This window comes from Lepisosteus oculatus, chromosome 14 (assembly GCF_040954835.1).
Source record: "Lepisosteus oculatus isolate fLepOcu1 chromosome 14, fLepOcu1.hap2, whole genome shotgun sequence".
In the NCBI taxonomy this organism is placed as follows: Eukaryota; Metazoa; Chordata; class Actinopteri; order Semionotiformes; family Lepisosteidae; genus Lepisosteus; species Lepisosteus oculatus.
In genome coordinates, this window is record NC_090709.1 from 29777546 (window position 1) to 29802545 (window position 25000).

The 25000-nt window shown below is 52.4% G+C and overlaps 32 non-coding genes and 6 pseudogenes across 32 annotated transcripts; all 38 read right to left on the minus strand.

The window, feature by feature from the left end:
- Window positions 1-448: 448 nt before the first annotated feature.
- On the minus strand, window positions 449-567 carry LOC138216670 (5S ribosomal RNA). The gene has a single exon (XR_011180382.1). It is a non-coding gene; the product is annotated as a 5S ribosomal RNA (ribosomal RNA).
- Window positions 568-1104: 537 nt separating this feature from the next.
- On the minus strand, window positions 1105-1213 carry LOC138219138 (5S ribosomal RNA; annotated as a pseudogene).
- A 537-nt stretch (window positions 1214-1750) lies between these two features.
- Window positions 1751-1869, minus strand: LOC138217093 (5S ribosomal RNA). Its single transcript, XR_011180806.1, has one exon. It is a non-coding gene; the product is annotated as a 5S ribosomal RNA (ribosomal RNA).
- Window positions 1870-2407: 538 nt separating this feature from the next.
- LOC138218405 (5S ribosomal RNA) lies at window positions 2408-2526 on the minus strand (annotated as a pseudogene).
- Window positions 2527-3063: 537 nt separating this feature from the next.
- Window positions 3064-3182, minus strand: LOC138244524 (5S ribosomal RNA). The gene has a single exon (XR_011193139.1). It is a non-coding gene; the product is annotated as a 5S ribosomal RNA (ribosomal RNA).
- Window positions 3183-3719: 537 nt separating this feature from the next.
- LOC138219076 (5S ribosomal RNA) lies at window positions 3720-3828 on the minus strand (annotated as a pseudogene).
- Window positions 3829-4365: 537 nt separating this feature from the next.
- Window positions 4366-4484, minus strand: LOC138218815 (5S ribosomal RNA; annotated as a pseudogene).
- Window positions 4485-5022: 538 nt separating this feature from the next.
- Window positions 5023-5141, minus strand: LOC138217604 (5S ribosomal RNA). Its single transcript, XR_011181316.1, has one exon. It is a non-coding gene; the product is annotated as a 5S ribosomal RNA (ribosomal RNA).
- A 537-nt stretch (window positions 5142-5678) lies between these two features.
- On the minus strand, window positions 5679-5797 carry LOC138216671 (5S ribosomal RNA). The gene has a single exon (XR_011180383.1). It is a non-coding gene; the product is annotated as a 5S ribosomal RNA (ribosomal RNA).
- A 537-nt stretch (window positions 5798-6334) lies between these two features.
- Window positions 6335-6453, minus strand: LOC138245051 (5S ribosomal RNA). The gene has a single exon (XR_011193667.1). It is a non-coding gene; the product is annotated as a 5S ribosomal RNA (ribosomal RNA).
- A 537-nt stretch (window positions 6454-6990) lies between these two features.
- LOC138216974 (5S ribosomal RNA) lies at window positions 6991-7109 on the minus strand. Its single transcript, XR_011180687.1, has one exon. It is a non-coding gene; the product is annotated as a 5S ribosomal RNA (ribosomal RNA).
- A 537-nt stretch (window positions 7110-7646) lies between these two features.
- LOC138244525 (5S ribosomal RNA) lies at window positions 7647-7765 on the minus strand. The gene has a single exon (XR_011193140.1). It is a non-coding gene; the product is annotated as a 5S ribosomal RNA (ribosomal RNA).
- A 537-nt stretch (window positions 7766-8302) lies between these two features.
- LOC138218254 (5S ribosomal RNA) lies at window positions 8303-8421 on the minus strand (annotated as a pseudogene).
- Window positions 8422-8958: 537 nt separating this feature from the next.
- On the minus strand, window positions 8959-9077 carry LOC138218924 (5S ribosomal RNA). The gene has a single exon (XR_011181554.1). It is a non-coding gene; the product is annotated as a 5S ribosomal RNA (ribosomal RNA).
- Window positions 9078-9614: 537 nt separating this feature from the next.
- LOC138245304 (5S ribosomal RNA) lies at window positions 9615-9733 on the minus strand. The gene has a single exon (XR_011193914.1). It is a non-coding gene; the product is annotated as a 5S ribosomal RNA (ribosomal RNA).
- A 537-nt stretch (window positions 9734-10270) lies between these two features.
- Window positions 10271-10389, minus strand: LOC138245504 (5S ribosomal RNA). Its single transcript, XR_011194114.1, has one exon. It is a non-coding gene; the product is annotated as a 5S ribosomal RNA (ribosomal RNA).
- Window positions 10390-10926: 537 nt separating this feature from the next.
- Window positions 10927-11045, minus strand: LOC138217540 (5S ribosomal RNA). The gene has a single exon (XR_011181252.1). It is a non-coding gene; the product is annotated as a 5S ribosomal RNA (ribosomal RNA).
- Window positions 11046-11582: 537 nt separating this feature from the next.
- On the minus strand, window positions 11583-11701 carry LOC138216561 (5S ribosomal RNA). The gene has a single exon (XR_011180273.1). It is a non-coding gene; the product is annotated as a 5S ribosomal RNA (ribosomal RNA).
- A 536-nt stretch (window positions 11702-12237) lies between these two features.
- LOC138217466 (5S ribosomal RNA) lies at window positions 12238-12356 on the minus strand. Its single transcript, XR_011181178.1, has one exon. It is a non-coding gene; the product is annotated as a 5S ribosomal RNA (ribosomal RNA).
- A 537-nt stretch (window positions 12357-12893) lies between these two features.
- Window positions 12894-13012, minus strand: LOC138216956 (5S ribosomal RNA). The gene has a single exon (XR_011180669.1). It is a non-coding gene; the product is annotated as a 5S ribosomal RNA (ribosomal RNA).
- A 536-nt stretch (window positions 13013-13548) lies between these two features.
- On the minus strand, window positions 13549-13667 carry LOC138245306 (5S ribosomal RNA). The gene has a single exon (XR_011193916.1). It is a non-coding gene; the product is annotated as a 5S ribosomal RNA (ribosomal RNA).
- Window positions 13668-14204: 537 nt separating this feature from the next.
- LOC138244894 (5S ribosomal RNA) lies at window positions 14205-14323 on the minus strand. The gene has a single exon (XR_011193509.1). It is a non-coding gene; the product is annotated as a 5S ribosomal RNA (ribosomal RNA).
- Window positions 14324-14860: 537 nt separating this feature from the next.
- LOC138216932 (5S ribosomal RNA) lies at window positions 14861-14979 on the minus strand. Its single transcript, XR_011180645.1, has one exon. It is a non-coding gene; the product is annotated as a 5S ribosomal RNA (ribosomal RNA).
- A 536-nt stretch (window positions 14980-15515) lies between these two features.
- LOC138216563 (5S ribosomal RNA) lies at window positions 15516-15634 on the minus strand. Its single transcript, XR_011180275.1, has one exon. It is a non-coding gene; the product is annotated as a 5S ribosomal RNA (ribosomal RNA).
- Window positions 15635-16170: 536 nt separating this feature from the next.
- Window positions 16171-16289, minus strand: LOC138217477 (5S ribosomal RNA). Its single transcript, XR_011181189.1, has one exon. It is a non-coding gene; the product is annotated as a 5S ribosomal RNA (ribosomal RNA).
- Window positions 16290-16826: 537 nt separating this feature from the next.
- LOC138216564 (5S ribosomal RNA) lies at window positions 16827-16945 on the minus strand. The gene has a single exon (XR_011180276.1). It is a non-coding gene; the product is annotated as a 5S ribosomal RNA (ribosomal RNA).
- A 536-nt stretch (window positions 16946-17481) lies between these two features.
- Window positions 17482-17600, minus strand: LOC138218935 (5S ribosomal RNA). The gene has a single exon (XR_011181555.1). It is a non-coding gene; the product is annotated as a 5S ribosomal RNA (ribosomal RNA).
- A 537-nt stretch (window positions 17601-18137) lies between these two features.
- Window positions 18138-18256, minus strand: LOC138245307 (5S ribosomal RNA). Its single transcript, XR_011193917.1, has one exon. It is a non-coding gene; the product is annotated as a 5S ribosomal RNA (ribosomal RNA).
- Window positions 18257-18793: 537 nt separating this feature from the next.
- LOC138244895 (5S ribosomal RNA) lies at window positions 18794-18912 on the minus strand. Its single transcript, XR_011193510.1, has one exon. It is a non-coding gene; the product is annotated as a 5S ribosomal RNA (ribosomal RNA).
- A 537-nt stretch (window positions 18913-19449) lies between these two features.
- On the minus strand, window positions 19450-19568 carry LOC138216933 (5S ribosomal RNA). Its single transcript, XR_011180646.1, has one exon. It is a non-coding gene; the product is annotated as a 5S ribosomal RNA (ribosomal RNA).
- A 536-nt stretch (window positions 19569-20104) lies between these two features.
- LOC138216565 (5S ribosomal RNA) lies at window positions 20105-20223 on the minus strand. The gene has a single exon (XR_011180277.1). It is a non-coding gene; the product is annotated as a 5S ribosomal RNA (ribosomal RNA).
- A 536-nt stretch (window positions 20224-20759) lies between these two features.
- On the minus strand, window positions 20760-20878 carry LOC138217488 (5S ribosomal RNA). Its single transcript, XR_011181200.1, has one exon. It is a non-coding gene; the product is annotated as a 5S ribosomal RNA (ribosomal RNA).
- Window positions 20879-21415: 537 nt separating this feature from the next.
- On the minus strand, window positions 21416-21534 carry LOC138216566 (5S ribosomal RNA). Its single transcript, XR_011180278.1, has one exon. It is a non-coding gene; the product is annotated as a 5S ribosomal RNA (ribosomal RNA).
- A 536-nt stretch (window positions 21535-22070) lies between these two features.
- On the minus strand, window positions 22071-22189 carry LOC138218465 (5S ribosomal RNA; annotated as a pseudogene).
- Window positions 22190-22724: 535 nt separating this feature from the next.
- Window positions 22725-22843, minus strand: LOC138244526 (5S ribosomal RNA). The gene has a single exon (XR_011193141.1). It is a non-coding gene; the product is annotated as a 5S ribosomal RNA (ribosomal RNA).
- A 537-nt stretch (window positions 22844-23380) lies between these two features.
- Window positions 23381-23499, minus strand: LOC138216283 (5S ribosomal RNA). The gene has a single exon (XR_011179994.1). It is a non-coding gene; the product is annotated as a 5S ribosomal RNA (ribosomal RNA).
- A 537-nt stretch (window positions 23500-24036) lies between these two features.
- LOC138244527 (5S ribosomal RNA) lies at window positions 24037-24155 on the minus strand. Its single transcript, XR_011193142.1, has one exon. It is a non-coding gene; the product is annotated as a 5S ribosomal RNA (ribosomal RNA).
- A 537-nt stretch (window positions 24156-24692) lies between these two features.
- LOC138217661 (5S ribosomal RNA) lies at window positions 24693-24811 on the minus strand. The gene has a single exon (XR_011181373.1). It is a non-coding gene; the product is annotated as a 5S ribosomal RNA (ribosomal RNA).
- Window positions 24812-25000: the final 189 nt, after the last annotated feature.

Consider the following 25000-nt stretch of genomic DNA (forward strand, 5'->3'; position numbering starts at 1 on the left):
CTTCTTCCCACGTTCTCTCTCTTCACTGCCTTCGTCCCCGCTCTATTTCACTTCAGCCTTTCACTCTTGCTTCCTTCCAATGAGGACGGAGCTGCGGGAGAAAGGGCGCTATAGAGGATCGCTGTGGAGAGCTGCTGCTGTGCTTTGACATCTGAGCTCTGTGGAAAACGATCTCAATACAATTCTGAAAAACGCGACTCTCCGAACGCCAGCCGAACAAGTCTCCACAGCCGAAGCGCTGTGTCTCTTTTCAGCTGGTGATAAACCTTTCCTCGATCCTTTGCGGACTTGTAAAACTGTTCCTGATCAGAATAAAAAACGCTCACGCTAATACACAAGCACCCGCGTCTCGCCAAAGCTGACAAATAAACAGACGGACAAGCCGCACTGCACGTGTGAACAGGGGAATGAGCGAGCGAGCGGGGATAGGGCGCCTCCTGCGCTTAAAAGCTTACAGCACCTGGTATTCCCAGGCGGTCTCCCATCCAAGTACTAACCAGGCCCATCCCTGTTTAGCTTCCGAAATCAGACGAGATCAGGCGTGCTCAAGGGGGTGTGGCCGTAAGCGAGAGCAAGGCTCGCTGGCACCCTTCTTATTGAGAGGACAGCTCCGTCACCTCTTTTACGACGCTGCTTTTTTTCCCTTGCGTTTTTCTCTTCTTCCCACGTTCTCTCTCTTCACTGCCTTCCTCCCCGCTCTATTTCACTTCAGCCTTTCACTCTTGCTTCCTTCCAATGAGGACGGAGCTGCGGGAGAAAGGGCGCTATAGAGGATCGCTGTGGAGAGCTGCTGCTGTGCTTTGACATCTGAGCTCTGTGGAAAACGATCTCAATACAATTCTGAAAAACGCAACTCTCCGAACGCCAGCCGAACAAGTCTCCACAGCCGAAGCGCTGTGTCTCTTTTCAGCTGGCGATAAACCTTTCCTCGATCCTTTGCGGACTTGTAAAACTGTTCCTGATCAGAATAAAAAACGCTCACGCTAATACACAAGCACCCGTGTCTCGCCAAAGCTGACAAATAAACAGACGGACAAGCCGCACTGCACGTGTGAACAGGGGAATGAGCGAGCGAGCGGGGATAGGGCGCCTCCTGCGCTTAAAAGCTTACAGCACCTGGTATTCCCAGGCGGTCTCCCATCCAAGTACTAACCAGGCCCATCCCTGTTTAGCTTCCGAGATGAGGCGTGCTCAAGGGGGTGTGGCCGTAAGCGAGAGCAAGGCTCGCTTGCACCCTTCTTATTGAGAGGACAGCTCCGTCACCTCTTTTACGACGCTGCTTTTTTTCCCTTGCGTTTTTCTCTTCTTCCCACGTTCTCTCTCTTCACTGCCTTCCTCCCCGCTCTATTTCACTTCAGCCTTTCACTCTTGCTTCCTTCCAATGAGGACGGAGCTGCGGGAGAAAGGGCGCTATAGAGGATCGCTGTGGAGAGCTGCTGCTGTGCTTTGACATCTGAGCTCTGTGGAAAACGATCTCAATACACTTCTGAAAAACGCGACTCTCCGAACGCCAGCCGAACAAGTCTCCACAGCCGAAGCGCTGTGTCTCTTTTCAGCTGGCGATAAACCTTTCCTCGATCCTTTGCGGACTTGTTAAACTGTTCCTGATCAGAATAAAAAACGCTCACGCTAATACACAAGCACCCGTGTCTCGCCAAAGCTGACAAATAAACAGACGGACAAGCCGCACTGCACGTGTGAACAGGGGAATGAGCGAGCGAGCGGGGATAGGGCGCCTCCTGCGCTTAAAAGCTTACAGCACCTGGTATTCCCAGGCGGTCTCCCATCCAAGTACTAACCAGGCCCATCCCTGTTTAGCTTCCGAGATCAGACGAGATCAGGCGTGCTCAAGGGGGTGTGGCCGCAAGTAAGAGCAAGACTCGCTGGCACCTTTCTTATTGAGAGGACAGCTCCGTCACCTCTTTTACAACGCTGCTTTTTTTCCCTTGCGTTTTTCTCTTCTTCCCACGTTCTCTCTCTTCACTGCCTTCGTCCCAGCTCTATTTCACTTCAGCCTTTCACTCTTGCTTCCTTCCAATGAGGACGGAGCTGCGGGAGAAAGGGCGCTATAGAGGATCGCTGTGGAGAGCTGCTGCTGTGCTTTGACATCTGAGCTCTGTGGAAAACGATCTCAATACAATTCTGAAAAACGCGACCCTCCGAACGCCAGCCGAACAAGTCTCCACAGCCGAAGCGCTGTGTCTCTTTTCAGCTGGCGATAAACCTTTCCTCGATTCTTTGCGGACTTGTTAAACTGTTCCTGATCAGAACAAAAAAACGCTCACGCTAATACACAAGCACCCGTGTCTCGCCAAAGCTGACAAATAAACAGACGGACAAGCCGCACTGCACGTGTGAACAGGGGAATGAGCGAGCGAGCGGGGATAGGGCGCCTCCTGCGCTTAAAAGCTTACAGCACCTGGTATTTCCAGGCGGTCTCCAATCCAAGTACTAACCAGGCCCATCCCTGTTTAGCTTCCGAGATCAGACGAGATCAGGCGTGCTCAAGGGGGTGTGGCCGTAAGCGAGAGCAAGGCTCGCTGGCACCCTTCTTATTGAGAGGACAGCTCCGTCACCTCTTTTACGACGCTGCTTTTTTTCCCTTGCGTTTTTCTCTTCTTCCCATGTTCTCTCTCTTCACTGCCTTCGTCCCCGCTCTATTTCACTTCAGCCTTTCACTCTTGCTTCCTTCCAATGAGGACGGAGCTGCGGGAGAAAGGGCGCTATAGAGGATCGCTGTGGAGAGCTGCTGCTGTGCTTTGACATCTGAGCTCTGTGGAAAACGATCTCAATACAATTCTGAAAAACGCGACTCTCCGAACGCCAGCCGAACAAGTCTCCACAGCCGAAGCGCTGTGTCTCTTTTCAGCTGGCGATAAACCTTTCCTCGATCCTTTGCGGACTTGTAAAACTGTTCCTGATCAGAATAAAAAACGCTCACGCTAATACACAAGCACCCGTGTCTCGCCAAAGCTGACAAATAAACAGACGGACAAGCCGCACTGCACGTGTGAACAGGGGAATGAGCGAGCGAGCGGGGATAGGGCGCCTCCTGCGCTTAAAAGCTTACAGCACCTGGTATTCCCAGGCGGTCTCCCATCCAAGTACTAACCAGGCCCATCCCTGTTTAGCTTCCGAGATCAGACGAGATCAGGCGTGCTCAAGGGGGTGTGGCCGTAAGCGAGAGCAAGGCTCGCTGGCACACTTCTTATTGAGAGGACAGCTCCGTCACCTCTTTTACGACGCTGCTTTTTTTCCCTTGCGTTTTTCTCTTCTTCCCACGTTCTCTCTCTTCACTGCCTTCGTCCCCGCTCTATTTCACTTCAGCCTTTCACTCTTGCTTCCTTCCAATGAGGACGGAGCTGCGGGAGAAAGGGCGCTATAGAGGATCGCTGTGGAGAGCTGCTGCTGTGCTTTGACATCTGAGCTCTGTGGAAAACGATATCAATACAATTCTGAAAAACGCGACTCTCCGAACGCCAGCCGAACAAGTCTCCACAGCCGAAGCGCTGTGTCTCTTTTCAGCTGGCGATAAACCTTTCCTCGATCCTTTGCGGACTTGTTAAACTGTTCCTGATCAGAATAAAAAACGCTCACGCTAATACACAAGCACCCGTGTCTCGCCAAAGCTGACAAATAAACAGACGGACAAGCCGCACTGCACGTGTGAACAGGGGAATGAGCGAGCGAGCGGGGATAGGGCGCCTCCTGCGCTTAAAAGCTTACAGCACCTGGTATTCCCAGGCGGTCCCCCATCCAAGTACTAACCAAGCCCATCCCTGTTTAGCTTCCGAGATCAGGCGTGCTCAAGGGGGTGTGGCCATAAGCAAGAGCAAGGCTGGCTGGCACCCTTCTTATTGAGAGGACAGCTCCGTCACCTCTTTTACGACGCTGCTTTTTTTCCCTTGCGTTTTTCTCTTCTTCCCACGTTCTCTCTCTTCACTGCCTTCGTCCCCGCTCTATTTCACTTCAGCCTTTCACTCTTGCTTCCTTCCAATGAGGACGGAGCTGCGGGAGAAAGGGCGCTATAGAGGATCGCTGTGGAGAGCTGCTGCTGTACTTTGACATCTGAGCTCTGTGGAAAACGATCTCAATACAATTCTGAAAAACGCGTCTCTCCGAACGCCAGCCGAACAAGTCTCCACAGCCGAAGCGCTGTGTCTCTTTTCAGCTGGCGATAAACCTTTCCTCGATCCTTTGCGGACTTGTTAAACTGTTCCTGATCAGAATAAAAAACGCTCACGCTAATACACAAGCACCCGTGTCTCGCCAAAGCTGACAAATAAACAGACGGACAAGCCGCACTGCACGTGTGAACAGGGGAATGAGCGAGGAAGCGGGGATAGGGCGCCTCCTGCGCTTAAAAGCTTACAGCACCTGGAATTCCCAGGCTGTCTCCCATCCAAGTACTAACCAGGCCCATCCCTGTTTAGTTTCCGAAATCAGACGAGATCAGGCGTGCTCAAGGGGGTGTGGCCGTAAGCGAGAGCAAGGCTCGCTGGCACCCTTCTTATTGAGAGGACAGCTCCGTCACCTCTTTTACGACGCTGCTTTTTTTCCCTTGCGTTTTTCTCTTCTTCCCACGTTCTCTCTCTTCACTGCCTTCGTCCCCGCTCTATTTCACTTCAGCCTTTCACTCTTGCTTCCTTCCAATGAGGACGGAGCTGCGGGAGAAAGGGCGCTATAGAGGATCGCTGTGGAGAGCTGCTGCTGTGCTTTGACATCTGAGCTCTGTGGAAAACGATCTCAATACAATTCTGAAAAACGCGACTCTCCGAACGCCAGCCGAACAAGTCTCCACAGCCGAAGCGCTGTGTCTCTTTTCAGCTGGCGATAAACCTTTCCTCGATCCTTTGCGGACTTGTAAAACTGTTCCTGATCAGAATTAAAAAACGCTCACGCTAATACACAAGCACCCGTGTCTCGCCAAAGCTGACAAATAAACAGACGGATAAGCCGCACTGCACGTGTGAACAGGGGAATGAGCGAGCTAGCGGGGATAGGGCGCCTCCTGCGCTTAAAAGCTTACAGCACTTGGTATTCCCAGGCGGTCTCCCATCCAAGTACTAACCAGGCCCATCCCTGTTTAGCTTCCGAGATCAGACGAGATCAGGCGTGCTCAAGGGGGTGTGGCCATAAGCGAGAGCAAGGCTCGCTGGCACCCTTCTTATTGAGAGGACAGCTCCGTCACCCCTTTTACGACGCTGCTTTTTTTCCCTTGCGTTTTTCTCTTCTTCCCACGTTCTCTCTCTTCACTGCCTTCGTCCCCGCTCTATTTCACTTCAGCCTTTCACTCTTGCTTCCTTCCAATGAGGACGGAGCTGCGGGAGAAAGGGCGCTATAGAGGATCGCTGTGGAGAGCTGCTGCTGTGCTTTGACATCTGAGCTCTGTGGAAAACGATCTCAATACAATTCTGAAAAACGCGACTCTCCGAACGCCAGCCGAACAAGTCTCCACAGCCGAAGCGCTGTGTCTCTTTTCAGCTGGCGATAAACCTTTCCTCGATCCTTTGCGGACTTGTAAAACTGTTCCTGATCAGAATAAAAAACGCTCACGCTAATACACAAGCACCCGTGTCTCGCCAAAGCTGACAAATAAACAGACGGACAAGCCGCACTGCACGTGTGAACAGGGGAATGAGCGAGCGAGCGGGGATAGGGCGCCTCCTGCGCTTAAAAGCTTACAGCACCTGGTATTCCCAGGCGGTCTCCCATCCAAGTACTAACCAGGCCCATCCCTGTTTAGCTTCCGAAATCAGACGAGATCAGGCGTGCTCAAGGGGGTGTGGCCGTAAGCGAGAGCAAGGCTCGCTGGCACCCTTCTTATTGAGAGGACAGCTCCGTCACCTCTTTTACGACGCTGCTTTTTTTCCCTTGCGTTTTTCTCTTCTTCCCACGTTCTCTCTCTTCACTGCCTTCGTCCCCGCTCTATTTCACTTCAGCCTTTCACTCTTGCTTCCTTCCAATGAGGACGGAGCTGCGGGAGAAAGGGCGCTATAGAGGATCGCTGTGGAGAGCTGCTGCTGTGCTTTGACATCTGAGCTCTGTGGAAAACGATCTCAATACAATTCTGAAAAACGCGACTCTCCAAACGCCAGCCGAACAAGTCTCCACAGCCGAAGCGCTGTGTCTCTTTTCAGCTGGCGATAAACCTTTCCTCGATCCTTTGCGGACTTGTAAAACTGTTCCTGGTCAGAATAAAAAACGCTCACGCTAATACACAAGCACCCGTGTCTCGCCAAAGCTGACAAATAAACAGACGGACAAGCCGCACTGCACGTGTGAACAGGGGAATGAGCGAGCGAGCGGGGATAGGGCGCCTCCTGCGCTTAAAAGCTTACAGCACCTGGTACTCCCAGGCGGTCTCCCATCCAAGTACTAACCAGGCCCATCCCTGTTTAGCTTCCGAGATCAGACGAGATCAGGCGTGCTCAAGGGGGTGTGGCCGTAAGCGAGAGCAAGGCTCGCTGGCACCCTTCTTATTGAGAGGACAGCTCCGTCACCTCTTTTACGACACTGCTCTATTTCCCTTGCGTTTTTCTCTTCTTCCCACGTTCTCTCTCTTCACTGCCTTCGTCCCCGCTCTATTTCACTTCAGCCTTTCACTCTTGCTTCCTTCCAATGAGGACGGAGTTGCGGGAGAAAGGGCGCTATAGAGGATCGCTGTGGAGAGCTGCTGCTGTGCTTTGACATCTGAGCTCTGTGGAAAACGATCTCAATACAATTCTGAAAAACGCGACTCTCCGAACGCCAGCCGAACAAGTCTCCACAGCCGAAGCGCTGTGTCTCTTTTCAGCTGGCGATAAACCTTTCCTCGATCCTTTGCGGACTTGTTAAACTGTTCCTGATCAGAATAAAAAACGCTCACGCTAATACACAAGCACCCGTGTCTCGCCAAAGCTGACAAATAAACAGACGGACAAGCCGCACTGCACGTATGAACAGGGGAATGAGCGAGCGAGCGGGGATAGGGCGCCTCCTGCGCTTAAAAGCTTACAGCACCTGGTATTCCCAGGCGGTCTCCCATCCAAGTACTAACCAGGCACATCCCTGTTTAGCTTCCGAGATCAGATGAGATCAGGCGTGCTCAAGGGGGTGTGGCCGTAAGCAAGATCGAAGCTCGATGGCACCCTTCTTATTGAGAGGACAGCTCCGTCACCTCTTTTACGACGCTGCTTTTTTTCCCTTGCGTTTTTCTCTTCTTCCCACGTTCTCTCTCTTCACTGCCTTCGTTCCTGCTCCATTTCACTTCAGCCTTTCACTCTTGCTTCCTTCCAATGAGGACGGAGCTGCGGGAGAAAGGGCGCTATAGATGATCGCTGTGGAGAGCTGCTGCTGTGCTTTGACATCTGAGCTCTGTGGAAAACGATCTCAATACAATTCTGAAAAACGCGACTCTCCGAACGCCAGCCGAACAAGTCTCCACAGCCGAAGCGCTGTGTCTCTTTTCAGCTGGCGATAAACCTTTCCTCGATCCTTTGCGGACTTGTAAAACTGTTCCTGATCAGAATAAAAAACGCTCACGCTAATACACAAGCACCCGTATCTCGCCAAAGCTGAGAAATAAACAGACGGACAAGCCGCACTGCACGTGTGAACAGGGGAATGAGCGAGCGATCGGGGATAGGGCGCCTCCTGCGCTTAAAAGCTTACAGCACCTGGTATTCCCAGGCGGTCTCCCATCCAAGTACTAACCAGGCCCATCCCTGTTTAGCTTCCGAGATCAGACGAGATCAGGCGTGCTCAAGGGGGTGTGGCCGTAAGCGAGAGCAAGGCTCGCTGGCACCCTTCTTATTGAGAGGACAGCTCCGTCACCTCTTTTACGATGCTGCTTTTTTTCCCTTGCGTTTTTCTCTTCTTCCCACGTTCTCTCTCTTCAATGCCTTCGTCCCCGCTCTATTTCACTTCAGCCTTTCACTCTTGCTTCCTTCCAATGAGGACGGAGCTGCGGGAGAAAGGGCGCTATAGAGGATCGCTGTGGAGAGCTGCTGCTGTGCTTTGACATCTGAGCTCTGTGGAAAACGATCTCAATACAATTCTGAAAAACGCGACTCTCCGAACGCCAGCCGAACAAGTCTCCACAGCCGAAGCGCTGAGTCTCTTTTCAGCTGGCGATAAACCTTTCCTCGATCCTTTGCGGACTTGTAAAACTGTTCCTGATCAGAATAAAAAACGCTCACGCTAATACACAAGCACCCGTGTCTCGCCAAAGCTGACAAATAAACAGACGGACAAGCCGCACTGCACGTGTGAACAGGGGAATGAGCGAGCGAGCGGGGATAGGGCGCCTCCCGCGCTTAAAAGCTTACAGCACCTGGTATTCCCAGGCGGTCTCCCATCCAAGTACTAACCAGGCCCATCCCTGTTTAGCGTCCAAGATCAGACGAGATCAGGCGTGCTCAAGGGGGTGTGGCCGTAAGTGAGAGCAAGGCTCGCTGGCACCCTTCTTATTGAGAGGACAGCTCCGTCACCTCTTTTACGACGCTGCTCTTTTTCCCTTGCGTTTTTCTCTTCTTCCCACGTTCTCTCTCTTCACTGCCTTCGTCCCCGCTCTATTTCACTTCAGCCTTTCACTCTTGCTTCCTTCCAATGAGGACGGAGCTGCGGGAGAAAGGGCGCTATAGAGGATCGCTGTGGAGAGCTGCTGCTGTGCTTTGACATCTGAGCTCTGTGGAAAACGATCTCAATACAATTCTGAAAAACGCAACTCTCCGAACGCCAGCCGAACAAGTCTCCACAGCCGAAGTGCTGTGTCTCTTTTCAGCTGGCGATAAACTTTTCCTCGATCCTTTGCGGACTTGTTAAACTGTTCATGATCAGAATAAAAAACGCTCACGCTAATACACAAGCACCCGTGTCTCGCCAAAGCTGACAAATAAACAGACGGACAAGCCGCACTGCACGTGTGAACAGGGGAATGAGCGAGCGAGCGGGGATAGGGCGCCTCCTGCGCTTAAAAGCTTACAGCACCTGGTATTCCCAGGCGGTCTCCCATCCAAGTACTAACCAGGCCCATCCCTGTTTAGCTTCCGAGATCAAATGAGATCAGGCGTGCTCAAGGGGGTGTGGCCGTAAGCGCAAGCAAGGCTCGCTGGCACCCTTCTTATTGAGAGGACAGCTCCGTCACCTCTTTTACGACGCTGCTTTTTTTCCCTTGCGTTTTTCTCTTCTTCCCACGTTCTCTCTCTTCACTGCCTTCGTCCCCGCTCTATTTCACTTCAGCCTTTCACTCTTGCTTCCTTCCAATGAGGACGGAGCTGCGGGAGAAAGGGCGCTATAGAGGATCGCTGTGGAGAGCTGCTGCTGTGCTTTGACATCTGAGCTCTGTGGAAAACGATCTCAATACAATTCTGAAAAACGCGACTCTCCGAACGCCAGCCGAACAAGTCTCCACAGCCGAAGCGCTGTGTCTCTTTTCAGCTGGCGATAAACCTTTCCTCGATCCTTTGCGGACTTGTTAAACTGTTCCTGATCAGAATAAAAAACGCTCACGCTAATACACAAGCACCCGTGTCTCGCCAAAGCTGACAAATAAACAGACGGACAAGCCGCACTGCACGTGTGAACAGGGGAATGAGCGAGCGAGCGGGGATAGGGCGCCTCCTGCGCTTAAAAGCTTACAGCACCTGGTATTCCCAGGCGGTCTCCCATCCAAGTACTAACCAGGCCCATCCCTGTTTAGCTTCCGAGATCAGACGAGATCAGGCGTGCTCAAGGGGGTGTGGCCATAAGCGAGAGCAAGGCTCGCTGGCACCCTTCTTATTGAGAGGACAGCTCCGTCACCTCTTTTACGACGCTGCTCTTTTTCCCTTGCGTTTTTCTCTTCTTCCCACGTTCTCTCTCTTCACTGCCTTCCTCCCCGCTCTATTTCACTTCAGCCTTTCACTCTTGCTTCCTTCCAATGAGGACGGAGCTGCGGGAGAAAGGGCGCTATAGAGGATCGCTGTGGAGAGCTGCTGCTGTGCTTTGACATCTGAGCTCTGTGGAAAACGATCTCAATACAATTCTGAAAAACGCGACTCTCCGAACGCCAGCCGAACATGTCTCCACAGCCGAAGCGCTGTGTCTCTTTTCAGCTGGCGATAAACCTTTCTTCGATCCTTTGCGGACTTGTAAAACTGTTCCTGATCAGAATAAAAAACGCTCACGCTAATACACAAGCACCCGTGTCTCGCCAAAGCTGACAAATAAACAGACAGACAAGCCGCACTGCACGTGTGAACAGGGGAATGAGCGAGCGAGCGGGGATAGGGCGCCTCCTGCGCTTAAAAGCTGACAGCACCTGGGATTCCCAGGCGGTCTCCCATCCAAGTACTAACCAGGCCCATCCCTGTTTAGCTTCTGAGATCAGACGAGATCAGGCGTGCTCAAGGGGGTGTGGCCGTAAGCGACACAAAGGCTCGCTGGCACCCTTCTTATTGAGAGGACAGCTCCGTCACCTCTTTTACGACGCTGCTTTTTTTCCCTTGCGTTTTTCTCTTCTTCCCACGTTCTCTCTCTTCACTGCCTTCGTCCCCGCTCTATTTCACTTCAGCCTTTCACTCTTGCTTCCTTCCAATGAGGACGGAGCTGCGGGAGAAAGGGCGCTATAGAGGATCGCTGTGGAGAGCTGCTGCTGTGCTTTGACATCTGAGCTCTGTGGAAAACGATCTCAAAACAATTCTGAAAAACGCGACTCTCCGAACGCCAGCCGAACAAGTCTCCACAGCCGAAGCGCTGTGTCTCTTTTCAGCTGGCGATAAACCTTTCCTCGATCCTTTGCGGACTTGTAAAACTGTTCCTGATCAGAATAAAAAACGCTCACGCTAATACACAAGCACCCGTGTCTCGCCAAAGCTGACAAATAAACAGACGGACAAGCCGCACTGCACGTGTGAACAGGGGAATGAGCGAGCGAGCGGGGATAGGGCGCCTCCTGCGCTTAAAAGCTTACAGCACCTGGTATTCCCAGGCGGTCTCCCATCCAAGTACTAACCAGGCCCATCCCTGTTTAGGTTCCGAGATCAGATGAGATCAGGCGTGCTCAAGGGGGTGTGGCCATAAGCGAGAGCAAGGCTCGCTGGCACCCTTCTTATTGAGAGGACAGCTCCGTCACCTCTTTTACGACGCTGCTTTTTTTCCCTTGCGTTTTTCTCTTCTTCCCACGTTCTCTCTCTTCACTGCCTTCGTCCCCGCTCTATTTCACTTCAGCCTTTCACTCTTGCTTCCTTCCAATGAGGACGGAGCTGCGGGAGAAAGGGCGCTATAGAGGATCGCTGTGGAGAGCTGCTGCTGTGCTTTGACATCTGAGCTCTGTGGAAAACGATCTCAATACAATTCTGAAAAACGCGACTCTCCGAACGCCAGCCGAACAAGTCTCCACAGCCGAAGCGCTGTGTCTCTTTTCAGCTGGCGATAAACCTTTCCTCGATCCTTTGCGGACTTGTAAAACTGTTCCTGATCAGAATAAAAAACGCTCACGCTAATACACAAGCACCCGTGTCTCGCCAAAGCTGACAAATAAACAGACGGACAAGCCGCACTGCACGTGTGAACAGGGGAATGAGCGAGCGAGCGGGGATAGGGCGCCTCCTGCGCTTAAAAGCTTACAGCACCTGGTATTCCCAGGCGGTCTCCCATCCAAGTACTAACCAGGCCCATCCCTGTTTAGATTCTGAGATCAGACGAGATCAGGCGTGCTCAAGGGGGTGTGGCCGTAAGCGAGAGCAAGGCTCGCTGGCACCCTTCTTATTGAGAGGACAGCTCCGTCACCTCTTTTACGACGCTGCTTTTTTCCCTTGCGTTTTTCTCTTCTTTCCACGTTCTCTCTCTTCACTGCCTTCGTCCCCGCTCTATTTCACTTCAGCCTTTCACTCTTGCTTCCTTCCAATGAGGACGGAGCTGCGGGAGAAAGGGCGCTATAGAGGATCGCTGTGGAGAGCTGCTGCTGTGCTTTGACATCTGAGCTCTGTGGAAAACGATCTCAATACAATTCTGAAAAACGCGACTCTCCGAACGCCAGCCGAACAAGTCTCCACAGCCGAAGCGCTGTGTCTCTTTTCAGCTGGCGATAAACCTTTCCTCGATCCTTTGCGGACTTGTAAAACTGTTCCTGATCAGAATAAAAAACGCTCACGCTAATACACAAGCACCCGTGTCTCGCCAAAGCTGACAAATAAACAGACGGACAAGCCGCACTGCACGTGTGAAGAGGGGAATGAGCCAGCGAGCGGGGATAGGGCGCCTCCTGCGCTTAAAAGCTTACAGCACCTGGTATTCCCAGGCGGTCTCCCATCCAAGTACTAACCAGGCCCATCCCTGTTTAGCTTCCGAGATCAGATGAGATCAGGCGTGCTCAAGGGGGTGTGGCCGTAAGCGAGAACAAGGCTCGCTGGCACCCTTCTTATTGAGAGGAGAGCTCCGTCACCTCTTTTACGACGCTGCTTTTTTTCCCTTGCGTTTTTCTCTTCTTCCCACGTTCTCTCTCTTCACTGCCTTCGTCCCCGCTCTATTTCACTTCAGCCTTTCACTTTTGCTTCCTTCCAATGAGGACGGAGCTGCGGGAGAAAGGGCGCTATAGAGGATCGCTGTGGAGAGCTGCTGCTGTGCTTTGACATCTGAGCTCTGTGGAAAACGATCTCAATACAATTCTGAAAAACGCGACTCTCCGAACGCCAGCCGAACAAGTCTCCACAGCCGAAGCGCTGTGTCTCTTTTCAGCTGGCGATAAACCTTTCCTCGATCCTTTGCGGACTTGTAAAACTGTTCCTGATCAGAATAAAAAACGCTCACGCTAATACACAAGCACCCGTGTCTCGCCAAAGCTGACAAATAAACAGACGGACAAGCCGCACTGCACGTGTGAACAGGGGAATGAGCGAGCGAGCGGGGATAGGGCGCCTCCTGCGCTTAAAAGCTTACAGCACCTGGTATTCCCAGGCGGTCTCCCATCTAAGTACTAACCAGGCCCATCCCTGTTTAGATTCTGAGATCAGACGAGATCAGGCGTGCTCAAGGGGGTGTGGCCGTAAGCGAGAGCAAGGCTCGCTGGCACCCTTCTTATTGAGAGTACAGCTCCGTCACCTCTTTTACGATGCTGCTTTTTTCCCTTGCGTTTTTCTCTTCTTCCCACGTTCTCTCTCTTCACTGCCTTCGTCCCCGCTCTATTTCACTTCAGCCTTTCACTCTTGCTTCCTTCCAATGAGGACGGAGCTGCGGGAGAAAGGGCGCTATAGAGGATCGCTGTGGAGAGCTGCTGCTGTGCTTTGACATCTGAGCTCTGTGGAAAACGATCTCAATACAATTCTGAAAAACGCAACTCTCCGAACGCCAGCCGAACAAGTCTCCACAGCCGAAGTGCTGTGTCTCTTTTCAGCTGGCGATAAACTTTTCCTCGATCCTTTGCGGACTTGTTAAACTGTTCATGATCAGAATAAAAAACGCTCACGCTAATACACAAGCACCCGTGTCTCGCCAAAGCTGACAAATAAACAGACGGACAAGCCGCACTGCACGTGTGAACAGGGGAATGAGCGAGCGAGCGGGGATAGGGCGCCTCCTGCGCTTAAAAGCTTACAGCACCTGGTATTCCCAGGCGGTCTCCCATCCAAGTACTAACCAGGCCCATCCCTGTTTAGCTTCCGAGATCAGACGAGATCAGGCGTGCTCAAGGGGGTGTGGCCATAAGCGAGAGCAAGGCTCGCTGGCACCCTTCTTATTGAGAGGACAGCTCCGTCACCTCTTTTACGACGCTGCTCTTTTTCCCTTGCGTTTTTCTCTTCTTCCCACGTTCTCTCTCTTCACTGCCTTCCTCCCCGCTCTATTTCACTTCAGCCTTTCACTCTTGCTTCCTTCCAATGAGGACGGAGCTGCGGGAGAAAGGGCGCTATAGAGGATCGCTGTGGAGAGCTGCTGCTGTGCTTTGACATCTGAGCTCTGTGGAAAACGATCTCAATACAATTCTGAAAAACGCGACTCTCCGAACGCCAGCCGAACATGTCTCCACAGCCGAAGCGCTGTGTCTCTTTTCAGCTGGCGATAAACCTTTCTTCGATCCTTTGCGGACTTGTAAAACTGTTCCTGATCAGAATAAAAAACGCTCACGCTAATACACAAGCACCCGTGTCTCGCCAAAGCTGACAAATAAACAGACGGACAAGCCGCACTGCACGTGTGAACAGGGGAATGAGCGAGCGAGCGGGGATAGGGCGCCTCCTGCGCTTAAAAGCTAACAGCACCTGGTATTCCCAGGCGGTCTCCCATCCAAGTACTAACCAGGCCCATCCCTGTTTAGCTTCTGAGATCAGACGAGATCAGGCGTGCTCAAGGGGGTGTGGCCGTAAGCGACACAAAGGCTCGCTGGCACCCTTCTTATTGAGAGGACAGCTCCGTCACCTCTTTTACGACGCTGCTTTTTTTCCCTTGCGTTTTTCTCTTCTTCCCACGTTCTCTCTCTTCACTGCCTTCGTCCCCGCTCTATTTCACTTCAGCCTTTCACTCTTGCTTCCTTCCAATGAGGACGGAGCTGCGGGAGAAAGGGCGCTATAGAGGATCGCTGTGGAGAGCTGCTGCTGTGCTTTGACATCTGAGCTCTGTGGAAAACGATCTCAAAACAATTCTGAAAAACGCGACTCTCCGAACGCCAGCCGAACAAGTCTCCACAGCCGAAGCGCTGTGTCTCTTTTCAGCTGGCGATAAACCTTTCCTCGATCCTTTGCGGACTTGTAAAACTGTTCCTGATCAGAATAAAAAACGCTCACGCTAATACACAAGCACCCGTGTCTCGCCAAAGCTGACAAATAAACAGACGGACAAGCCGCACTGCACGTGTGAACAGGGGAATGAGCGAGCGAGCGGGGATAGGGCGCCTCCTGCGCTTAAAAGCTTACAGCACCTGGTATTCCCAGGCGGTCTCCCATCCAAGTACTAACCAGGCCCATCCCTGTTTAGGTTCCGAGATCAGATGAGATCAGGCGTGCTCAAGGGGGTGTGGCCGTAAGCGAGAGCAAGGCTCGCTGGCACCCTTCTTATTGAGAGGACAGCTCCGTCACCTCTTTTACGACGCTGTTTTTTTCCCTTGCGTTTTTCTCTTCTTCCCACGTTCTCTCTCTTCACTGCCTTCGTCCCCGCTCTATTTCACTTCAGCCTTTCACTCTTGCTTCCTTCCAATGAGGACGGAGCTGCGGGAGAAAGGGCGCTATAGAGGATCGCTGTGGAGAGCTGCTGCTGTGCTTTGACATCTGAGCTCTGTGGAAAACGATCTCAATACAATTCTGAAAAACGCGACTCTCCGAACGCCAGCCGAACAAGTCTCCACAGCCGAAGCGCTGTGTCTCTTTTCAGCTGGCGATAAACCTTTCCTCGATCCTTTGCGGACTTGTAAAACTGTTCCTGATCAGAATAAAAAACGCTCACGCTAATACACAAGCACCCGTGTCTCGCCAAAGCTGACAAATAAACAGACGGACAAGCCGCACTGCACGTGTGAACAGGGGAATGAGCGAGCGAGCGGGGATAGGGCGCCTCCTGCGCTTAAAAGCTTACAGCACCTGGTATTCCCAGGCGGTCTCCCATCCAAGTACTAACCAGGCCCATCCCTGTTTAGATTCTGAGATCAGACGAGATCAGGCGTGCTCAAGGGGGTGTGGCCGTAAGCGAGAGCAAGGCTCGCTGGCACCCTTCTTATTGAGAGGACAGCTCCGTCACCTCTTTTACGACGCTGCTTTTTTCCCTTGCGTTTTTCTCTTCTTTCCACGTTCTCTCTCTTCACTGCCTTCGTCCCCGCTCTATTTCACTTCAGCCTTTCACTCTTGCTTCCTTCCAATGAGGACGGAGCTGCGGGAGAAAGGGCGCTATAGAGGATCGCTGTGGAGAGCTGCTGCTGTGCTTTGACATCTGAGCTCTGTGGAAAACGATCTCAATACAATTCTGAAAAACGCGACTCTCCGAACGCCAGCCGAACAAGTCTCCACAGCCGAAGCGCTGTGTCTCTTTTCAGCTGGCGATAAACCTTTCCTCGATCCTTTGCGGACTTGTAAAACTGTTCCTGATCAGAATAAAAAACGCTCACGCTAATACACAAGCACCCGTGTCTCGCCAAAGCTGACAAATAAACAGACGGACAAGCCGCACTGCACGTGTGAAGAGGGGAATGAGCCAGCGAGCGGGGATAGGGCGCCTCCTGCGCTTAAAAGCTTACAGCACCTGGTATTCCCAGGCGGTCTCCCATCCAAGTACTAACCAGGCCCATCCCTGTTTAGCTTCCGAGATCAGATGAGATCAGGCGTGCTCAAGGGGGTGTGGCCGTAAGCGAGAACAAGGCTCGCTGGCACCCTTCTTATTGAGAGGACAGCTCCGTCACCTCTTTTACGACGCTGCTTTTTTTCCCTTGCGTTTTTCTCTTCTTCCCACGTTCTCTCTCTTCACTGCCTTCGTCCCCGCTCTATTTCACTTCAGCCTTTCACTTTTGCTTCCTTCCAATGAGGACGGAGCTGCGGGAGAAAGGGCGCTATAGAGGATCGCTGTGGAGAGCTGCTGCTGTGCTTTGACATCTGAGCTCTGTGGAAAACGATCTCAATACAATTCTGAAAAACGCGACTCTCCGAACGCCAGCCGAACAAGTCTCCACAGCCGAAGCGCTGTGTCTCTTTTCAGCTGGCGATAAACCTTTCCTCGATCCTTTGCGGACTTGTAAAACTGTTCCTGATCAGAATAAAAAACGCTCACGCTAATACACAAGCACCCGTGTCTCGCCAAAGCTGACAAATAAACAGACGGACAAGCCGCACTGCACGTGTGAACAGGGGAATGAGCGAGCGAGCGGGGATAGGGCGCCTCCTGCGCTTAAAAGCTTACAGCACCTGGTATTCCCAGGCGGTCTCCCATCCAAGTACTAACCAGGCCCATCCCTGTTTAGATTCTGAGATCAGACGAGATCAGGCGTGCTCAAGGGGGTGTGGCCGTAAGCGAGAGCAAGGCTCGCTGGCACCCTTCTTATTGAGAGTACAGCTCCGTCACCTCTTTTACGATGCTGCTTTTTTCCCTTGCGTTTTTCTCTTCTTCCCACGTTCTCTCTCTTCACTGCCTTCGTCCCCGCTCTATTTCACTTCAGCCTTTCACTCTTGCTTCCTTCCAATGAGGACGGAGCTGCGGGAGAAAGGGCGCTATAGAGGATCGCTGTGGAGAGCTGCTGCTGTGCTTTGACATCTGAGCTCTGTGGAAAACGATCTCAATACAATTCTGAAAAACGCAACTCTCCGAACGCCAGCCGAACAAGTCTCCACAGCCGAAGTGCTGTGTCTCTTTTCAGCTGGCGATAAACTTTTCCTCGATCCTTTGCGGACTTGTTAAACTGTTCATGATCAGAATAAAAAACGCTCACGCTAATACACAAGCACCCGTGTCTCGCCAAAGCTGACAAATAAACAGACGGACAAGCCGCACTGCACGTGTGAACAGGGGAATGAGCGAGCGAGCGGGGATAGGGCGCCTCCTGCGCTTAAAAGCTTACAGCACCTGGTATTCCCAGGCGGTCTCCCATCCAAGTACTAACCAGGCCCATCCCTGTTTAGCTTCCGAGATCAAATGAGATCAGGCGTGCTCAAGGGGGTGTGGCCGTAAGCGCAAGCAAGGCTCGCTGGCACCCTTCTTATTGAGAGGACAGCTCCGTCACCTCTTTTACGACGCTGCTTTTTTTCCCTTGCGTTTTTCTCTTCTTCCCACGTTCTCTCTCTTCACTGCCTTCGTCCCCGCTCTATTTCACTTCAGCCTTTCACTCTTGCTTCCTTCCAATGAGGACGGAGCTGCGGGAGAAAGGGCGCTATAGAGGATCGCTGTGGAGAGCTGCTGCTGTGCTTTGACATCTGAGCTCTGTGGAAAACGATCTCAATACAATTCTGAAAAACGCGACTCTCCGAACGCCAGCCGAACAAGTCTCCACAGCCGAAGCGCTGTGTCTCTTTTCAGCTGGCGATAAACCTTTCCTCGATCCTTTGCGGACTTGTAAAACTGTTCCTGATCAGAATAAAAAACGCTCACGCTAATACACAAGCACCCGTGTCTCGCCAAAGCTGACAAATAAACAGACGGACAAGCCGCACTGCACGTGTGAACAGGGGAATGAGCGAGCGAGCGGGGATAGGGCGCCTCCTGCGCTTAAAAGCTTACAGCACCTGGTATTCCCAGGCGGTCTCCCATCCAAGTACTAACCAGGCCCATCCCTGTTTAGCTTCCGAGATCAGACGAGATCAGGCGTGCTCAAGGGGGTGTGGCCATAAGCGAGAGCAAGGCTCGCTGGCACCCTTCTTATTGAGAGGACAGCTCCGTCACCTCTTTTACGACGCTGCTCTTTTTCCCTTGCGTTTTTCTCTTCTTCCCACGTTCTCTCTCTTCACTGCCTTCCTCCCCGCTCTATTTCACTTCAGCCTTTCACTCTTGCTTCCTTCCAATGAGGACGGAGCTGCGGGAGAAAGGGCGCTATAGAGGATCGCTGTGGAGAGCTGCTGCTGTGCTTTGACATCTGAGCTCTGTGGAAAACGATCTCAATACAATTCTGAAAAACGCGACTCTCCGAACGCCAGCCGAACATGTCTCCACAGCCGAAGCGCTGTGTCTCTTTTCAGCTGGCGATAAACCTTTCTTCGATCCTTTGCGGACTTGTAAAACTGTTCCTGATCAGAATAAAAAACGCTCACGCTAATACACAAGCACCCGTGTCTCGCCAAAGCTGACAAATAAACAGACGGACAAGCCGCACTGCACGTGTGAACAGGGGAATGAGCGAGCGAGCGGGGATAGGGCGCCTCCTGCGCTTAAAAGCTAACAGCACCTGGTATTCCCAGGCGGTCTCCCATCCAAGTACTAACCAGGCCCATCCCTGTTTAGCTTCTGAGATCAGACGAGATCAGGCGTGCTCAAGGGGGTGTGGCCGTAAGCGACACAAAGGCTCGCTGGCACCCTTCTTATTGAGAGGACAGCTCCGTCACCTCTTTTACGACGCTGCTTTTTTTCCCTTGCGTTTTTCTCTTCTTCCCACGTTCTCTCTCTTCACTGCCTTCGTCCCCGCTCTATTTCACTTCAGCCTTTCACTCTTGCTTCCTTCCAATGAGGACGGAGCTGCGGGAGAAAGGGCGCTATAGAGGATCGCTGTGGAGAGCTGCTGCTGTGCTTTGACATCTGAGCTCTGTGGAAAACGATCTCAAAACAATTCTGAAAAACGCGACTCTCCGAACGCCAGCCGAACAAGTCTCCACAGCCGAAGCGCTGTGTCTCTTTTCAGCTGGCGATAAACCTTTCCTCGATCCTTTGCGGACTTGTAAAACTGTTCCTGATCAGAATAAAAAACGCTCACGCTAATACACAAGCACCCGTGTCTCGCCAAAGCTGACAAATAAACAGACGGACAAGCCGCACTGCACGTGTGAACAGGGGAATGAGCGAGCGAGCGGGGATAGGGCGCCTCCTGCGCTTAAAAGCTTACAGCACCTGGTATTCCCAGGCGGTCTCCCATCCAAGTACTAACCAGGCCCATCCCTGTTTAGGTTCCGAGATCAGATGAGATCAGGCGTGCTCAAGGGGGTGTGGCCGTAAGCGAGAGCAAGGCTCGCTGGCACCCTTCTTATTGAGAGGACAGCTCCGTCACCTCTTTTACGACGCTGCTTTTTTCCCTTGCGTTTTTCTCTTCTTTCCACGTTCTCTCTCTTCACTGCCTTCGTCCCCGCTCTATTTCACTTCAGCCTTTCACTCTTGCTTCCTTCCAATGAGGACGGAGCTGCGGGAGAAAGGGCGCTATAGAGGATCGCTGTGGAGAGCTGCTGCTGTGCTTTGACATCTGAGCTCTGTGGAAAACGATCTCAATACAATTCTGAAAAACGCGACTCTCCGAACGCCAGCCGAACAAGTCTCCACAGCCGAAGCGCTGTGTCTCTTTTCAGCTGGCGATAAACCTTTCCTCGATCCTTTGCGGACTTGTAAAACTGTTCCTGATCAGAATAAAAAACGCTCACGCTAATACACAAGCACCCGTGTCTCGCCAAAGCTGACAAATAAACAGATGGACAAGCCGCACTGCACGTGTGAACAGGGGAATGAGCGAGCGAGCGGGGATAGGGCGCCTCCTGCGCTTAAAAGCTTACAGCACCTGGTATTCCCAGGCGGTCTCCCATCCAAGTACTAACCAGGCCCATCCCTGTTTAGATTCTGAGATCAGACGAGATCAGGCGTGCTCAAGGGGGTGTGGCCGTAAGCGAGAGCAAGGCTCGCTGGCACCCTTCTTATTGAGAGGACAGCTCCGTCACCTCTTTTACGACGCTGCTTTTTTCCCTTGCGTTTTTCTCTTCTTTCCACGTTCTCTCTCTTCACTGCCTTCGTCCCCGCTCTATTTCACTTCAGCCTTTCACTCTTGCTTCCTTCCAATGAGGACGGAGCTGCGGGAGAAAGGGCGCTATAGAGGATCGCTGTGGAGAGCTGCTGCTGTGCTTTGACATCTGAGCTCTGTGGAAAACGATCTCAATACAATTCTGAAAAACGCGACTCTCCGAACGCCAGCCGAACAAGTCTCCACAGCCGAAGCGCTGTGTCTCTTTTCAGCTGGCGATAAACCTTTCCTCGATCCTTTGCGGACTTGTAAAACTGTTCCTGATCAGAATAAAAAACGCTCACGCTAATACACAAGCACCCGTGTCTCGCCAAAGCTGACAAATAAACAGACGGACAAGCCGCACTGCACGTGTGAAGAGGGGAATGAGCCAGCGAGCGGGGATAGGGCGCCTCCTGCGCTTAAAAGCTTACAGCACCTGGTATTCCCAGGCGGTCTCCCATCCAAGTACTAACCAGGCCCATCCCTGTTTAGCTTCCGAGATCAGATGAGATCAGGCGTGCTCAAGGGGGTGTGGCCGTAAGCGAGAGCAAGGCTCGCTGGCACCCTTCTTATTGAGAGGACAGCTCCGTCACCTCTTTTACGACGCTGCTTTTTTTCCCTTGCGTTTTTCTCTTCTTCCCACGTTCTCTCTCTTCACTGCCTTCGTCCCCGCTCTATTTCACTTCAGCCTTTCACTTTTGCTTCCTTCCAATGAGGACGGAGCTGCGGGAGAAAGGGCGCTATAGAGGATCGCTGTGGAGAGCTGCTGCTGTGCTTTGACATCTGAGCTCTGTGGAAAACGATCTCAATACAATTCTGAAAAACGCGACTCTCCGAACGCCAGCCGAACAAGTCTCCACAGCCGAAGCGCTGTGTCTCTTTTCAGCTGGCGATAAACCTTTCCTCGATCCTTTGCGGACTTGTAAAACTGTTCCTGATCAGAATAAAAAACGCTCACGCTAATACACAAGCACCCGTGTCTCGCCAAAGCTGACAAATAAACAGACGGACAAGCCGCACTGCACGTGTGAACAGGGGAATGAGCGAGCGAGCGGGGATAGGGCGCCTCCTGCGCTTAAAAGCTTACAGCACCTGGTATTCCCAGGCGGTCTCCCATCCAAGTACTAACCAGGCCCATCCCTGTTTAGATTCTGAGATCAGACGAGATCAGGCGTGCTCAAGGGGGTGTGGCCGTAAGCGAGAGCAAGGCTCGCTGGCACCCTTCTTATTGAGAGGACAGCTCCGTCACCTCTTTTACGACGCTGCTTTTTTCCCTTGCGTTTTTCTCTTCTTTCCACGTTCTCTCTCTTCACTGCCTTCGTCCCTGCTCTATTTCACTTCAGCCTTTCACTCTTGCTTCCTTCCAATGAGGACGGAGCTGCGGGAGAAAGGGCGCTATAGAGGATCGCTGTGGAGAGCTGCTGCTGTGCTTTGACATCTGAGCTCTGTGGAAAACGATCTCAATACAATTCTGAAAAACGCGACTCTCCGAACGCCAGCCGAACAAGTCTCCACAGCCGAAGCGCTGTGTCTCTTTTCAGCTGGCGATAAACCTTTCCTCGATCCTTTGCGGACTTGTTAAACTGTTCCTGATCAGAATAAAAAACGCTCACGCTAATACACAAGCACCCGTGTCTCGCCAAAGCTGACAAATAAACAGACGGACAAGCCGCACTGCACGTGTGAAGAGGGGAATGAGCCAGCGAGCGGGGATAGGGCGCCTCCTGCGCTTAAAAGCTTACAGCACCGGGTATTCCCAGGCGGTCTCCCATCCAAGTACTAACCAGGCCCATCCCTGTTTAGCTTCCAAGATCAGACAAGATCAGGCATGCTCAAGGGGGTGTGGCCGTAAGCGAGAGCAAGGCTCGCTGCACCCTTCTTATTGAGAGTACAGCTCCGTCACCTCTTTTACGATGCTGCTTTTTTCCCTTGCGTTTTTCTCTTCTTTCCACGTTCTCTCTCTTCACTGCCTTCGTCCCCGCTCTATTTCACTTCAGCCTTTCACTCTTGCTTCCTTCCAATGAGGACGGAGCTGCGGGAGAAAGGGCGCTATAGAGGATCGCTGTGGAGAGCTGCTGCTGTGCTTTGACATCTGAGCTCTGTGGAAAACGATCTCAATACAATTCTGAAAAACGCGACTCTCCGAACGCCAGCCGAACAAGTCTCCACAGCCGAAGCGCTGTGTCTCTTTTCAGCTGGCGATAAACCTTTCCTCGATCCTTTGCGGACTTGTAAAACTGTTCCTGATCAGAATAAAAAACGCTCACGCTAATACACAAGCACCCGTGTCTCGCCAAAGCTGACAAATAAACAGATGGACAAGCCGCACTGCACGTGTGAACAGGGGAATGAGCGAGCGAGCGGGGATAGGGCGCCTCCTGCGCTTAAAAGCTTACAGCACCTGGTATTCCCAGGCGGTCTCCCATCCAAGTACTAACCAGGCCCATCCCTGTTTAGCTTCCGAGATCAGACGAGATCAGGCGTGCTCAAGGGGGTGTGGCCGTAAGCGAGAGCAAGGCTCGCTGGCACCCTTCTTATTGAGAGGACAGCTCCGTCACCTCTTTTACGACGCTGCTCTTTTTCCCTTGCGTTTTTCTCTTCTTCCCACGTTCTCTCTCTTCACTGCCTTCGTCCCCGCTCTATTTCACTTCAGCCTTTCACTCTTGCTTCCTTCCAATGAGGACGGAGCTGCGGGAGAAAGGGCGCTATAGAGGATCGCTGTGGAGAGCTGCTGCTGTGCTTTGACATCTGAGCTCTGTGGAAAACGATCTCAATACAATTCTGAAAAACGCGACCCTCCGAACGCCAGCCGAACAAGTCTCCACAGCCGAAGCGCTGTGTCTCTTTTCAGCTGGCGATAAACCTTTCCTCGATCCTTTGCGGACTTGTTAAACTGTTCATGATCAGAATAAATAACGCTCACGCTAATACACAAGCACCCGCGTCTCGCCAACGCTGACAAATAAACAGACGGACAAGCCGCACTGCACGTGTGAACAGGGGAATGAGCGAGCGAGCGGGGATAGGGCGCCTCCTGCGCTTAAAAGCTTACAGCACCTGGTATTCCCAGGCGGTCTCCCATCCAAGTACTAACCAGGCCCATCCCTGTTTAGCTTCCGAGATCAGACGAAATCAGGCGTGCTCAAGGGGGTGTGGCCGTAAGCGAGAGCAAGGCTCGCTGGCACCCTTCTTATTGAGAGGACAGCTCCGTCACCTCTTTTACGACGCTGCTTTTTTTCCCTTGCGTTTTTCTCTTCTTCCCACGTTCTCTCTCTTCACTGCCTTCGTCCCCGCTCTATTTCACTTCAGCCTTTCACTCTTGCTTCCTTCCAATGAGGACGGAGCTGCGGGAGAAAGGGCGCTATAGAGGATCGCTGTGGAGAGCTGCTGCTGTGCTTTGACATCTGAGTTCTGTGGAAAACGATCTCAATACAATTCTGAAAAACGCGACTCTCCGAACGCCAGCCGAACAAGTCTCCACAGCCGAAGCGCTGTGTCTCTTTTCAGCTGGCGATAAACCTTTCCTCGATCCTTTGCGGACTTGTTAAACTGTTCCTGATCAGAATAAAAAACGCTCACGCTAATACACAAGCACCCGTGTCTCGCCAAAGCTGACAAATAAACAGACGGACAAGCCGCACTGCACGTGTGAACAGGGGAATGAGCGAGCGAGCGGGGATAGGGCGCCTCCTGCGCTTAAAAGCTTACAGCACCTGGTATTCCCAGGCGGTCTCCCATCCAAGTACTAACCAGGCCCATCCCTGTTTAGCTTCCGAGATCAGACGAGATCAGGCGTGCTCAAGGGGGTGTGGCCGTAAGCGAGCGAAGGACTCGCTGGCACCCTTCTTATTGAGAGGACAGCTCCGTCACCTCTTTTACGACGCTGCTTTTTTTCTCTTGCGTTTTTCTCTTCTTCCCACGTTCTCTCTCTTCACTGCCTTCGTCCCCGCTCTATTTCACTTCAGCCTTTCACTCTTGCTTCCTTCCAATGAGGACGGAGCTGCGGGAGAAAGGGCGCTATAGAGGATCGCTGTGGAGAGCTGCTGCTGTGCTTTGACATCTGAGCTCTGTGGAAAACGATCTCAATACAATTCTGAAAAACGCGACTCTCCGAACGCCAGCCGAACAAGTCTCCACAGCCGAAGCGCTGTGTCTCTTTTCAGCTGGCGATAAACCTTTCCTCGATCCTTTGCAGACTTGTAAAACTGTTCCTGATCAGAATAAAAAACGCTCACGCTAATACACAAGCACCCGTGTCTCGCCAAAGCTGACAAATAAACAGACGGACAAGCCGCACTGCACGTATGAACAGGGGAATGAGCGAGCGAGCGGGGATAGGGCGCCTCCTGCGCTTAAAAGCTTACAGCACCTGGTATTCCCAGGCGGTCTCCCACCCAAGTACTAACCAGGCCCATCCCTGTTTAGCTTCCGAGATCAGACGAGATCAGGCGTGCTCAAGGGGTTGTGGCCGTAAGCGAGAGCAAGGCTCGCTGGCACCCTTCTTATTGAGAGGACAGCTCCGTCACCTCTTTTACGACGCTGCTTTTTTTCCCTTGCGTTTTTCTCTTCTTCCCACGTTCTCTCTCTTCACTGCCTTCGTCCCCGCTCTATTTCACTTCAGCCTTTCACTCTTGCTTCCTTCCAATGAGGACGGAGCTGCGGGAG